The sequence below is a fragment of the Chanodichthys erythropterus genome, chromosome 4 (genome assembly GCF_024489055.1).
Source record: "Chanodichthys erythropterus isolate Z2021 chromosome 4, ASM2448905v1, whole genome shotgun sequence".
Taxonomy (NCBI): Eukaryota; Metazoa; Chordata; class Actinopteri; order Cypriniformes; family Xenocyprididae; genus Chanodichthys; species Chanodichthys erythropterus.
In genome coordinates, this window is record NC_090224.1 from 1,815,331 (window position 1) to 1,830,514 (window position 15,184).

General features: G+C 40.4%; 1 long non-coding RNA gene across 1 annotated transcript in view; it reads right to left on the bottom strand.

The window, feature by feature from the left end:
- The window catches only part of LOC137018857 (uncharacterized), a 40,448-nt gene that overhangs the window by 20,162 nt on the left and 5,102 nt on the right, over nucleotides 1-15,184 (bottom strand). The window lies entirely within an intron of this gene.

Genomic DNA, 15,184 nt, shown 5'->3' on the forward strand with positions numbered 1-15,184 from the left:
TACCGCTGGACTCCGGAGAGCCAGCGGCGGTAGATGGACAGCCGCCACAAAATCCCCCCGGCCCTCCTCCGGGGGTGGGAGAGCAGATGGAATACTCTCCCAAAGGGCAGGAACCTTCCGCTCCAGGTCGCCTGTCTCAGGGCCGAGTTTTCCCCGACCGCTTGCCACCTGGCTGGCAGAGACGGGCTGGGCACCACGTCCGCGCCCGGCACCCTGCTGTTTGGCTGGTGTAGGCTGCTGCTTTGCCAACTTAGCAGGGGCGGAGGAAGACGCAGGCGGGCGCCTCGGCGACGAGCGGGCTGAGGCTGAGCCACGGGCGGCTGGGTGGAGGCAGCAGCGGACCGCCGTGGCATGACATGTCTGATAGCCTCAGCCTGCTTCTGTGCAGCGGAGGACTGTTGGGCACAGCTCTCCACCGCGTCGCCGAAAAGGCCGACCGGAGACACGGGGGAATCCAGGAACCGATGTTTGTCGGTCTCCCTCATGTCTGCCAAGGTCAGCCAGAGGTGGCGTTGCTGGGCTACCAGAGTAGACATCGCCTGGCCAACAGAACGCGCTGTCACTTTCGTTGCCCGGAGGGCAAGGTCAGTGGCAGCGCGCAGCTCCCCAAGCAGCTGTTGGTCAGGACCTTCCTGGGGCATCTGCGACAGCGCTCTTGCCTGATAGACCTGCAAAAGGGCCACCGCGTGCAGGGCAGAGGCAGCCTGCCCACAGGCACTGTAAGCTTTCTCAGTCAGACCGGCTGAGAATTCACAGGCCTGGGACGGAGACGCAGCCACCGCGCCAGCCAGCGGCCGTTGGACACAACTGCGTCGCAACAGACCGCTCGACTGGCGGGATCTTCGCGTACCCCCTGGCTAGCCCGCCGTCCAGGGAGGTGAAGGCGGACGAGGGACCAGGCCCTGTACGAGCCCCAAGCGGAGCTTGCCAAGACCTGGTCACCTCATCGTGTACTTCCGGGAAGAAAGGCATTGGGGGGGGACGCTGGATTTGACCAGCGTGACCCCCCGCCAAGTACCAATCGTCCAACCGAGATGGGCCGGGACAGGGTGGAGGGTTCCACTCAAGCCCGACGCACAAGGCGGCCCGGGAGAGCACAGCCGTAAGCTCGGGATCCGACTCGGGCAACGCTACCGTCCCGGGCGGCAGCGCGTCCCGAATCCTCCCCCGAGGACTCAGGCTCACCTTCCGATGCAGCGATCGACATCTGATCCGCCGCCGGCACACCAAAGGTAACGGCTGGACAGTCCGTAGAGGGCCCAGCGGAAACCAACGGTGGCACGATGGGTTGCGGTGCTGATGAGGCGGCAGGGGCCCGAGGAGCGTTTCCGCCGGCGGGGAAGCCCTGACCGTAATCCTCCGGTCACCCTTCCTATACAGCGCCGTACCGTCATTCCGGTTCCCGGGGCCGGAAAAAACGGTCGTACGCGGCATAGGAGAGGGGGACCCCCGCTTCCTGAGACTTCAGGAAGGAGAGTCTCGACCTCAGCATCGCGATAGTCATGTTCCCGCAATGGGAACATGAACCATCCACAAAAGCTGCTTCAGCGTGCAGAATGCCCAAACACGAGATGCAACGATTGTGCCCATCAGCAGGGACCAGGGAACGACCGCACCCATTAACGCACAGACGAAATGACATACTGTCAGGGTTCGTCTGTAAAGCTCTTTTAGAAGGGGAAGTCAACTCACTCGTGCTGAAGCACCCAGGGAGCGACGCGATGTGTCAGGTACACCACTCCCTGACACACCGAGGAACCGGCCCAAATCGCTACACACGCACACACTCTTTGTGTTGCTGTGAAAACAGCAGTTTTCGAGCTTATAGCTCAGCTCCTCGGAGACTCGCGACCTCGCTGAACGTGCCCTTTCACCAGCACTGAAAGCTCGCTGTAAATCCTCTTCTGAGGCAATGTTTTAGAATAAAACAAACGAAGAAAGGAGTCTTCTAAAACAGGACACCAGTGAATGGCTCCGAAGCGAAAGACAGAGTGCGATTGCATCTGCTTCCTATTTATATACACCTGACGGGGGCGGTGCGCATTATGCAAATATCGCACGCCAATTCCATTGGCTTGTTTTAGTTTACACGAAGATGATAGGGCTCTCTAAGCGATATCCCAATTCGTCGGTCACTACTGACGTACGTCGAACGTGACCGACTGAAAGGGAACCAACTTTACCCAAGTATAAATAGGTTATGTGCACACGTGAACTAAAGGTTATATAGGCGCTGAACACCCAAGGAAAAATTAGGTATTTTTAGCTTTCAGAAGCGACGTTCTTTTCATTTTTGTTCTTTTGAGGCCGTTACTATGGCATTTTTTAACGACGTATGTCCAGTGCGAATCAATGTAATACATAACGCGGGAGCGCAGCAATGTAACGTGCAGCATGAATCTCTCCACAAAACATAGTGTCCTCAAGGCTCTTACCGTGTTGTCGTACACATCAAAGGGTTCAAATCGATCGCCTTTATTCTATAGGCTTTATCTCGCAGAGAGTTGTTGCCCTGCATTATATTCATCATCAGTCAGCTGTATTAAATGTCTGACGACCTATGTAGGTCTAGGGGCGGGGCACGTGCGTTAAATGCATAATTTTTTTAGCGCGTTATTTTTTCCATAGTTAATTAATCTAATTAACACGTTAAACTCCCAGCCCTAATTTTAATATTAATTAAAATATTATATCTATAAAATATTAAAATAACCAAGAATAATCAGTTCTTTAAAAGTATTGTTCATTATTGTTATCATGATACCTAATACAAAAAACGCAGAACACGGAAGCTCTATACGATGTAAACAGCGTAGGAGATTGACAGAGGAGAGAAGAAATTGGTGAATAAAGTCATTATTTTTGTTTTGTTTTTGCACATAAAAAGTATTCTCTTCGCTTCATAACGTTGACTATTTTAACAATGTTTTCTAGACCTTGAATGTGGTAATTACGTTGCCTCCTACAGGGTATATAAAAAAAAAAAACGTAACGGATTTCATCAAAAATATCTTAATTTGTTCCAAAGATGACTGAAGGTCTAATGTGTGTGGAACAGCATTAGGGTGAGTAATTAATGACAGAAATATATTTTTTGGGGGGTGAACCAACCCTTTAGCTAATGTTACCTTAGAACATAAAAAGTGCTGCCAAATTCATGTAAACCTAAATGTGACTGATTATAAAAATGAATTCTACTAGTGCAAATAAGAATAATGCTCAAATGCTAAGGGACCCCACATGCTTCACATCAAACTGAGGGTTCACTTCATCCAAACCAGAAAACAGCTGACCTTTGACCTCAAATTACACTAATACTTCCTGTGTTGGTTACAGCACATCTCCTAGTGCAGATTGACGTGAGGGAATTCCAAAACACATACTGCCAGAGGGGGCTAAACACATACAGATGAATATACCAGGGCGATGATCGAACATATGGAGCGGCTGCCATGTAGGTAAGCAAAACTTAAAAGGAGATTATCTCTGAGAGGCCATCAGCGTATTGATTTGCTCAGAAGTTTTTTTTTCCCCCTCTGTCAGAGTTTCAAGGCTATTTCCAGCTCAACACGGGGCGGCTGTCCTTCCTGGTTTGATCCCCTAGGCAACCGATGTGGTCATTCCTTCCAGAAAATGGAGAGCAACGTGTAACCAAACACCAACAGGGGCCCCTGAAAAACCAGTGTGTGTGTGTGTGTGTGTGTGTGTATGGGTGGGTAGGAGTACATCATGGATGAAAAAGGAAAAAGTCAGATTTTGGTTTTTAGCAGAAGGTGACACAGATGTATCAGTATTCATAAATAAATAGTATTTACATATTTTAATTATTTATATAATATTTAACATTTAAATATAACATTTAAAAAAAATATTTTATATACAATTTTATCTCATTTTTTGACATTGAATTATTTTCATAAATTCATCAAAATTATGCTAATTTAATTCTGTGCAGCATAACATCATTATTTACATATTTGTGCACACATACATTTAATGTTGGATTATAGCCATTGTAAATGAATAGTGTTCAGTTTTTCCTTGTTTCCACCTATATTCTTCAGATTTAATTATTTTCTCACTGTTCAGTTTCACAGACTATTTCAAGCACAATCATTTCGCCTCCCTATCCATTCCCTCCTGCTCGAGTGTCTTTCATATTCTTTTCCCCCTCCCTACGTTTGCCCTCTTTTTTATTTCCCAACTCTCCCTCTATATAATTTCCTTTCCACAGGCTTTGTTAGGCACCTTGAAACCTTAGCCGTTTCAAATAGCAATGTCTCTCAGCAGTAGGTCCTTGCTATAGCATTAGATGCAACTTGATCTGGGCCCTCAAGCAGAGCCTTGTTATTGGATAAATACAGGGCCTCCTGCCATGACCGGTCTGTTCTACAGGGGGCACTAGAGGAGAGAAGATTCAAGGATAGAGAAAAGTGTTTATAGCTTTATAGGATCTTTTTGCAGCAAAACATTTCAGTAGTTATTGATATACTACATTGAAAGTGTAATTTAAAGTGTATTACGTTGCCTTTCAGCTTAAACTGTAAAAGGGAGAATGAGCAACTCTATAGGAAGCGTCTTACTCTAACAAAGAGAGTACGTAGGCTGGCCCCACATTAGCAGACACACTCTAAAGCTCCATTAGGGACATAATGAAGATACAAATCAATCTAATCCTATTGTGGAGACATTCCCTCCCACTCATCCATATAATCCCACTGCAGTGAGGCTGAGTCCTGCTGGAATGCCGTGCTGAGGGAATACAGATCTCTTGCTGAGATAATTAGCATTTCACAGCTCTGAGTACCACTTGCCTCACTCTTAAAGCGCCGCCAATATGATCCACAAACGATAATTTTCCAAATGTAATATCATGCAAAAATGTAATTATATGCCTTTTAAAAATTCCTCAGGACCTTAAAACAGAGGGATTTAGGTTGTGATTGAAAGGAAGGTGTTGAGAATAAAGATGGGGGCCTGTGAGTGACTGATGAGAAGTGATGAACACGAGAGTGACTTTTCGGGGCCAGGTCTTCTCAGCAGGGCTGCTTCAGGTTCTGTCCCACATGTGTTCCGCATAAAGACTATCAAAGGCTGAGTTCCCCCCTGTGGCATAAGCCCGCCCTGCTGTAAAGAGCCATCAAACGAAAGTGTGACAGACTGAAGGGGCTGTAATGGGTATATGAGGGGCTGGATAGAGTCCAGACACACATACACAAATGCAGGTCTGCATGAAGAAATAAGCTTGAATTTTCCCTCTATTTCATACATGTGTCTCGAGCAGAACCACAACCACAATCAGTAAATGTGCTTGACTGAAATTAAAATATCAGGTGATGAACTGATGAACCCATTACTAAGATATATGTACAGTATATATATAACCTTGCTGCTTCAAGTATGATAATGCTTTCACAACAGTTCAATTAACAAGAAGTTAATATTGGATGTAATAATATTGGGCATATCATATACAGTGTTGCCAGTTACTTTGTCTATTTTTGCTGCACAAACAAAAATAGTTTCAAATGGAAGAAAAAACAAGGCTCCAAGCAACACACTGTTGTTCCTGAATGAATTGAAGAAATTAACGATTCAGTATCCCACTGTTTAAGGCCCTGCCCAGAATGACACAGATCATATGCACTCATGGTCTTGCAGACTTAAAATGGATGTTGCATGTCCGTTAAGACTGTAAAGGGTATTCCAACTTTGTGAATATTCATAGCGAATTTTTAATGGCATGAGTCTGAACCAATGAAATTTGATTTTAAAACTCACGCTGATGTAAACAAATCGGTCTTGGACTGACAGAAGTAAATATTGAAATTTCAATATATATTTTTTTCCTATAGATATTTGGTTTTGATGAGGTGTGTGCCAAATTAGGTGTTATTAACAGGGATTTTAAGGTGTGGTCGATTTTTCTCAAAATTGACTTTGCTGACTCTATCGACTTCAAACAAGTGTAGCTCAGTCATTTGTTCTCTGATTCCAACAAATCATACATCATTTCGAAGGATTTTTAATAGAGACTATGAAAATAACAATAACTCATTGGGAATTTGCTCTTTGCCGGCAAGGTTCACATATATTATCCATCCACCCATTTTCCAAACAGCCTTATCCTCTACAGGGTTGTCAGGATGCTGGAGTCTATCCCAGAGTCTTGGGCCACAGGTGGTGCATCACTGGGCTCTCTCTCTCTCTCTCACACACACACACACACACACACATACACACACACTCAGTCATATGCATGTGTGCAATATGTTTGTGTACATATATTGCATGCAGAACCGGAAAAGTCTGAAAGCGGAGTTGTGTAGTCCAGCACTTGTGTTGGCTCTACTGTGAGGGATGAGTGGCACACCTGCTGAGTAATCTGTCATTACAGCTGGGGGACAAATCTCAGCTGCCCACACCAATCAACCTCTCCTCTGCCCACCCCTGAACACCCCCAACATTCCTCACACAGCTCTGTTTTCAGACCTCTCTGTGTACGTGTGTGTCACAACACAGAGTGTCCTGTTCTGTTTTTTGTGTGACTGTTTAATTTAGATTGGGTACTTAAGTGGGAGCTGACATTACATAAAGACAATGCACATATGGAAATACAAACCAAGACAAACATAATATTTGTTCACGTTTTTGAAAGAATAGTAAAAACAGTAATATTATGAAATATTATTGGAACCGAAAACAACTGTTTTCTATTTTAATATATTTTAAAATGTAATTGTGGCAACCAGGGCGGGCGAGAGCCGTGAGGGAATGGCGCGAGGCCGGTGGCGCAAGTGTTAATGAGCTTCACCTGGGAGGCGCATCGGCCTTGAGTCCCTCACGGAGGAGCTCCGGGAGCATAAAAGGAGGAGCGACTACCGTGAAGGACGAGAGAGGACTTCCTCCGTGAGGGACTCAAGGCCGGTGCGCCTCCCAGGTGAATCTCATTAACACTCGCGCCACCGGCCTCGCGCCGTTCCCTCACGGCTCTCGCCCGCCCTGGTCGCCACAGTAATTTATTCAAGTGATTGCAAAGATGAATTTTTAGCAGCCATTACTCCAATCTTCAGTGTTACATGATCCCTAATATGCTGATTTTTGTGCTCAGAAATATTTCTCACTATAATCAATGTTGAAAACAGCAGTATTTATGATACATGTATTTCAAATACATATTACAAATACAAAATAGTATTTTGTAATTTGTTTTTGATAGGGTTTATGAAAATGGCTGTGTATTTTGTATCAAAATACTTTAGCATTTTGTATTTTTGTATTTTTAAAATACTGTAAAATACTTTGTAAGAAGTCTACATGATGACATCATAAAATTGTAGAGAACAGAAAATTGATCCATATGGAAGAAGGTGGTCAAGAAACGTGCAGGCTGCCAGCTTTCCATCAATTTTTTGCATAAATTGCTATAATTTTTAACAGTTCATGTTAAGTTTTGGTGTTCGTTTTGGTAGCATAGGCTAAATAGTATACCAATTTACATAATGTTCTTGAAAACATTACCGAGCAGCAGCCCCTATATTTATAATTAACAATCAAATGATTAGTTAGTTAGAATCTAGTTGCTATGAATACAGGTGTCATCAGTTGTCTTATAAATGAGTTGTTGTCATTGAGTCAGTGTTGCTGATGCAAAGTAGGCCTTCTGTTACCAAACACCAAGTAACTAAATTAGGATACAATTATGAGTCATTCACAAGCATTAAACTGTTGGTTACTTTAAAACTAACCTTCATCTGAGAGGTTATGGGGATTTGTGAATATTTGATCTGTTAAAGCCACAATATGTAAATTTTCGCCGCTAGAGGTCGCTTATTCAAAACAAAGGCGAAGTTCAATGCGCCTTGATTTCACAGAATCATGGGATGTGTTGACTTCATGTCTAAATCAAGAAAACAAGATTCAAACAAAAAGACTTACTTTGTTGAGCTATGTAACATGATGAGTTTTCTGTCATTGAATGTATCCAAACAGTTGCTTACCTGTCTAATAAAACACATAATATACTAAATATACTACTATACTACCGGAAATCAAGGGTAATGATGTCATTGATTGGCAATGCACAGACATGGTCTGTGTCCTGGTTAAAATTGCTTATTTCTTTGGATTTAAAGCTGCAGTCTGTAACTTTTGGTCCTCTAGCAGTTAATAAACAGAATTGCATGCATCTTGTGGAAGAACATCGTAGCCAGAGATACTTCTCTCTGTTTGTGTCTATGATGAGTCACGCAGGTACTGTGCTATTCCGCAGCAGTTCCTACCAGACCAATCTAAAATAGTCCGAATATAAACACTTATTATAAGTGTACCATAGTGATTCAGGGTAAGACAAAAACACAGTTTGGAAAATGGATTCATGTTGTACATTCTCATTATATAATTAAAAAAAAAAAAAAAAAGTTACGGACAGCAGCTTTAAGCATTCTTGGAAACATTTGAAGGTAAACTTTTCTTAACTTTGTCACATCGCTGGACACACCCACATCATGTCACCAGAAATCACCGGATCTCATCGGTTGCTTTGTCAATGCAAATTGCTGTCAGCGCGAACATCTCCCTTTTAAGAATCAGTAGTATTGGGCCCATGATGCTTTGGTGTGAAACTTGATCTAGGAGTTCCCAGCTGTGTTGAGTGCAATATACTAGGAAGGAAAACAATGAAAGGGACTTTATTCTAGAAGGAAACTGATGAAAGCACTCAGGATAATTGGTTGAACGGTTGAAAAAAGAAGAAAATCAGATTTAGAACACGCAAAAAGGTCAAATAAATTAGTATGATATATCTACACTTACCCAGCTAACAAAAGTATGTTCAAAGAACATTTTGCCAATTAAGTTATAAAAACATAAATGTTTTCTGAACGTTAAAAACGTCCAGTTTTTTTTTTTTTTTTTTTTTTTTTTTAATCTGTTTATTGAACTTTAACAATAATAACACAATACAAGTACAGGAGAATCATGAAAAAATATTTCCCACCCCACCCCTCAAAAAAAAAAATAATAAAAAAATAATAAAAAAATAATAAAAAAATAAATAAATAAAATTATCCACGTTTTTAAACATTTTAAAAGCATTTTTTCTTGGTTATGGAAACATTAAAGGAGCATTCCATTCCATCATTCTTCAAACATTATGGGATTGTTAGATTTGAAAGTTCTCCAAACGTTCTGAAACTAGTAACATTTAAAAAAAAAAATAGATGAACGTCCAACTAAAACGTTTCAGAAAAAAAGTTCCATGAACAATATATAAATGATGTTTTCAACATTTTGAGAATGTTATTAAAGACCAGATAACTTTGAATTAATTTTTTTTTTTTTTTTTTTTTTTTCATGAGAGAACCTTCCCAAAGTTCTGAGAACGTTCCCTCTTAGTTGAGTAGTTTCCCCATACACATACTGTAAGCATTTACAGCCCAGTAGACTAAAGTTGTTAATATTAAAAAAAAAAAAAAACACTCATGAAAACATGGTCTAACGATATATCATATGGGTCCCAAACAGAGAGTTTAGCCACTTGAGACTCCCCCTGTTAGTGAAGCAAGGGCGTTAGCTAAACTAATAAACATTAAATTATTAATCATGACCTTTTCCAACCACTCAGATTCCCAAAGGTCCATAAGGAGGGAGGGCGGAGGCTGAACTTCCTGCTTTGTCGTCATGTTGCTGTTGCTTGGAGAGAGGGTGGGAGCGCACTAAACACTCATCACTGCTGTCCTTCTCTTCTTCCTCTGATGATGAGAGATGATTTCCCGACAACTGCTCCTTGGTAAAACAAATGAATAGAACATTTTCTGGGTATCCCACCAATTAACCCGAAAAGGGGAAAATGTCTTTGGAATGTTTTCCTGATTGACAGTTAGTGCTGAGAAATCTGCGTCTCTCCGAGATGAAGTCATTTTCTTATGTTGTGCCAACAGCAACAAGAGCAAGAACGCGCACTTTTTTTCTTTTTTCTTTCTCTCTCTCTCTCTCTCTCTCTTGCTGTCAGAATTTGAGGTTTAACTCAGGTTTGAGGAACTGCACTGCAAAATCTCACAATCCTCATGGGTTTTTTGTTTCTCCCTTAATACACCATATGGTGCCTACTGCCAAGATATGTGTAAGGAAAACATTCACTCACACAGCGAAAATCAGATCTCAGCAAATCAGAATATATGAGTCAGGGCACTCATAATATAAATACATTTTGCACCACTTATTGATGTGAATAAATTGCATATGACTATATAAACATAATGGCTTTCTACTTCTATAATGCAGGCTTAAAACTTACAGCATTGATTTGGCAAGCGTAAATCCTGACGCACACAAACACACACGCGCACACACACACACACACACACAGGTTTGTTTTGCTATCTTAGTGAGGTCATTCCATACCCCTAAACCTACCCTTCACAGAAAACATTCTGCATTTTTACATTTTTAATAAAACATTGTTGAGTATGTTTTTAAAGCTATTTTAAATATGAGGACTCATGAAATGTCCTCATAAAACATGTTTACGTCATAATACCAGTGTAATACCCATGTCATTATACAAATTGTGTCCTCATAAATCACAAAAACGCGGCCGCACACACACACACTTGCTCATAACATCTGTACAAAAAAACCTAAACAACAAACTATTCTTTTTTACTCTTATCGAAGGACAAGTGTTGTCCCTGTATAATAAACAGCCGAGTAATGGCAGCTGCACTGGCCACATCTAGGGTTCAAGTTCCATATTCACACTGCAATACGCTGGGTGATTTATGATGAGTCGATGTAGGTCCCCTGCAGCTGGCTTATAAAAATCTGACAGAAAAAAAACATGCCGAAGTAAAGAAAAGTGTGAGTCTGTGTGTGTGAGATGAGAAAGAGAGAGAGAGGCTAAAGTACAGGAGGCAGAGATAATGGCCAATAGTAATGGCAAGAGAGCACTCACTCCCCTGTTCTCTAATGACCATTTCTTATCCTTCTGGAGAATAATATTGATCACAGACAAATGAGCAGGCCAGATTAAGGTTGTCATGAGAACATAACATGGCCTTTAAAAGAGGAATTCAGTAAGGTTATTAAGGTGGATTGTTGTGTAAGTCTGTTCATGCGTGTGTTTGGGGTTGTCTGCATTATCCGTTAAATGCATTATCCAACTATTTTTACAAAAACAATGCCACATGGACCCTTTCTAGAAACACAAGCAAAGCTTAAAGGTGCAGTGCTTAATTTCCACATGCAAAAATAACTAGATTTTTAAAACTTCTGAATGCAAGTGGTGCATGCCAATGCAAAACTACCACAATGTCAGGGTGTTGTGGGTGGTTGCCAGGGTGTTTCTATGGGGTTTTTGTTGTTTTAATATTTGATACTTTACACTCTAAAAAAACAAACAAACTTAAAAATAGGGCACAATGTACTGTATTGACAGAATTTTCCATATTTATTTTTTCATAGGTGTTTTGCCTGTATTTTGAAATTTGAACTTAAAGGTGCCCTAGAATTAAAAATTTAATTTATCTTGGCATAGTTAAATAACAAGAGTTCAGCACACGGAAATGACATACAGTGAGTGTCAAATTCCATTGTTTCCTCCTTCTTATGTAAATCTCATTTGTTTAAAAGATGTTACGTAACAGTCGGGATCATTAATATGTACACCCCCAATATTTGCATATGCCAGCTCATGTTCAAAGGCATTAGACAAGGGCAACCAGTATTAACGTCTGGATGCACAGCTGAATCATCAGACTAGGTAAGCAAGCAAGAACAACAGCAAAAAATGGCAGATGGAGCAATAATAACTGACATGATCCATGATAACATGATATTTTTAGTGATATTTGTAAACTGTCTTTCTAAATGTTTCGTTAGCATGTTGCTAATGTACTGTTAAATGTGGTTAAAGTTACCATTATTTCTTACCGTATTCACGGAGACAAGAGAGCCGTCGCTATTTTCATTATTAAACATTTGCAGTCTGTATAATTCATAAACACAACTTCATTCTTTATAAATCTCTCCAACAGTGTAGCATTAGCTGTTAGCCACAGAGCACCATCAAACTCATTCAGAATCAAATGTAAACATCCAAATAAATACAATACTCACATAATCCGATGTATGCATGCAGCATGCATGACGAGCACTTTGTAAAGATCCATTTTGAGGGTTATATTAGCTGTGTGAACTTTGTTTATGCAATGATAGGGTCAAGAGCTCGGGACGGGGTGGAGAGCGTGAGCAATTAAGACACATTCAGGGGACACCTTAGACTTATATTGCATCTTGTAAAAAAATGTTCGATGGTACCTTTAATTGCATTGCATGGACATTACATGGAAATGTCCATAAAATTATTGGATAAAGTCCGGGTAATGAGCTGCCAGTGCCTTTTCTGTTTTTTTGTTTTTGGTTTTTTTTTGTTTTTGTTTTTTTTTTACGGTTTTTGATTTATTTTTGATTTTTTTTTTTTTTTACAGTGGTTGTTACTAGAATGTTGCTATGTGGTCACTAGATTTTTCTCTGTGGTTACCAGGGTGCTGCTAATTTATACTTCTAACAACTTAAAAAACGTAATAGCAGGACGAGTTACGCATTAAAGTTTAATAATTAGATTTAGGAGTTTATTTCAATCCCTAACCGTTAGTATGAGTAATAGTAATAATAATAATATATATAAAAATTAAATGACAATATTTCTGTTTTACTGTATTGCTTAAATAAATGCAACCTTGGTAAGGAACATCTTTCAAAAACATGAAAATATCTTACCTATCCCAAATGTTTGAACAAAAATCCTCCCAATCAATCAGCTGTGATTTGCTGTTACCCAGCCAACGCGATTATGTGGGGCTCATATGAAATGGGCTTGAAAAGTGGGCACTATATAGGGTTGTCCGCAGGTTAAATAATGGCTCCATGCCAATTGCCCACATGGATTTCATGCAGGATTGCACTTGCCACTAGGTGGGTCCCAACTGGGCAACATGCGCAAAACCCATCTTAGTCCTAATGGTAGAGTTCACAGGTGTACATAGTTTAGTACCAAACAAGGTTGCCAGGTTTGCTTAACAAAACCAGACCAATTGCTATTCAAAATCACTTAAACCCGTGGACTAACAAGCAACCCGCAGCAACAGTGTAAACGTAGTCCATTCCACAGGAAAACTGCCTTATGGGATGCACTGGTACCAAACCAAAGGTGCTCTGAGGAACGAATTAAGTGGAACTCTCCTTTAGTCAATATTATCACCATAGGTGGCTCTGTCAAACAGCAGGCCTGCTTTGCTTATGTAAACATGTAGCAGACTGGTGAAGAGTATTCATCATCCTCATGGGGAGCATGCAGGCACTCATCCATAACTACCTTTTAATGTGGGTTTGATCACTACATAACTGACGGGAGTAAAGACAGAAGTGTTTGTCTTCCCTTTAAAGATCAACCTGAAATGCAAGTCTGATATTATGTTATTTAAAGCTATTTTGATTGATGTGCCTGTTTAATTATATCTTCTTATACATGATGACGACAGAAGACCTAATTTGCCTCTCTTTAAATCTTTTCAGTGTCAAAATGTTGCACAATAAGAGGTATGGATTATTATTCTATATTTGAGTTCCCCTTTCCTCAGGGGAGAAGACAGAGGCCAAGAAAAACATTTGCTTAAGCATTTCTTTAGTAATAATGCCTGATAATGACATGTTGGGGAGAAATACCTGTGAAAGGTGGAAAGATGCCAGAGGGTGGGTCACATAAACAATACAACGAAGGGAGCCAACTATGCCAGGAGCTAAAGCCCTGACGGGGCAGACTTCACACCTGCAAGCTCTCCACAGCAGCCCCTATGCAAACATTGCAAAGCTCAGGGAGAAAGAGATAGTCAACTGCTGATAAGACAAGACATTTCCCACATTGATGGGGCTAGAAGGAAAACTACTGTCTGAGCTTATTAGATGCTTTAATGAATTTTCAGAGGTCTCTCTTTTTTTAGTTCTTCTCACCTCATTCACTTCATCTATAATAATCTGTCTTTTTAAAGCATGTATGTCAGCAAAACATTAGATTCTCAAACACAGACTAAGACAATGTCCACTCCACATGTTTAAGCTCCCTCACTGAGCAACGCTGTTTAGAAGTAATTACAAAAAACAACAAAACCTCAGAGTGGCTGTTATCCATTGTGAAGCTGTAAAGGTGTATGTACACACACTTTGTATATGTGTGTGTGTGTGTGTGGGGGGGGGGGGGCAGAGGCAGTATTTAATAGATTTGATACATATCCAATAATAATCACTATAAAACTAATACCTTATCAATCTTTATTCGTTTCATTTATTATTTTTATTTAAAAAATTTATTATTATTATTGATTAATGTATTCATTTTTTATTCACAAAACATTTCAGTAAAAGCATTAATTACTATTAATAATGCAACAATATAAATATATGAATTAGTATAACATTACACTAATTTATATCATTAACATTAAAACACAAGCACTGTAGAGCAAAAATAGGAGTGATCATCTAGTGAAATAGTTTATATTTTGATAGATATGGATTTATTCATCAGTAAACTTATTAAATTGTTATGCAAGATGTGTGTGTGTGTGTGTGTGTGGTCCTGGTTCTCCCTATGTTATGGAGACCAAATATCCCCAGAAAGATAGTAATATCAGTAATTTTTTACCTAGAGGGAATATTTTTTGTGGTCCACATGAGGACAGTAAGGTTTATAAATCATACAAAATTATGTTTTCTTTTGTTTTGTTTTTTTGTTTTTGAAAATGTAAAGATGCTGAAAGTTTTTTTGTGATGGGTAGGTTTGGGGGTAGGGGATAGAATTTACAGTATAAAAATAATTTTGTTTATGTAAAGTGAAAACTCAATGTGAAAACCCAATGTGTGTGTGTGTGTGTGTGTGTGTGTGTGTGTGTGTGTGCGTCTCTGTGTGTGTATGACCCTCCTCCGTTGTTGACAGTACACAAGGTTAGGACACACCCTGGACAGAGAAGCCTGGGAATGGAAGATTTGTTGGCAATACAAAATACTGCACAGTCATCACAGATGACACAGACATTACAATACAAGTGTCATTTTTGTCATTTTAATATTTCAGCTTCATTTGTTGACATAAGTAACAGGGGGAAAAATCATTGATTTAACAATGAAT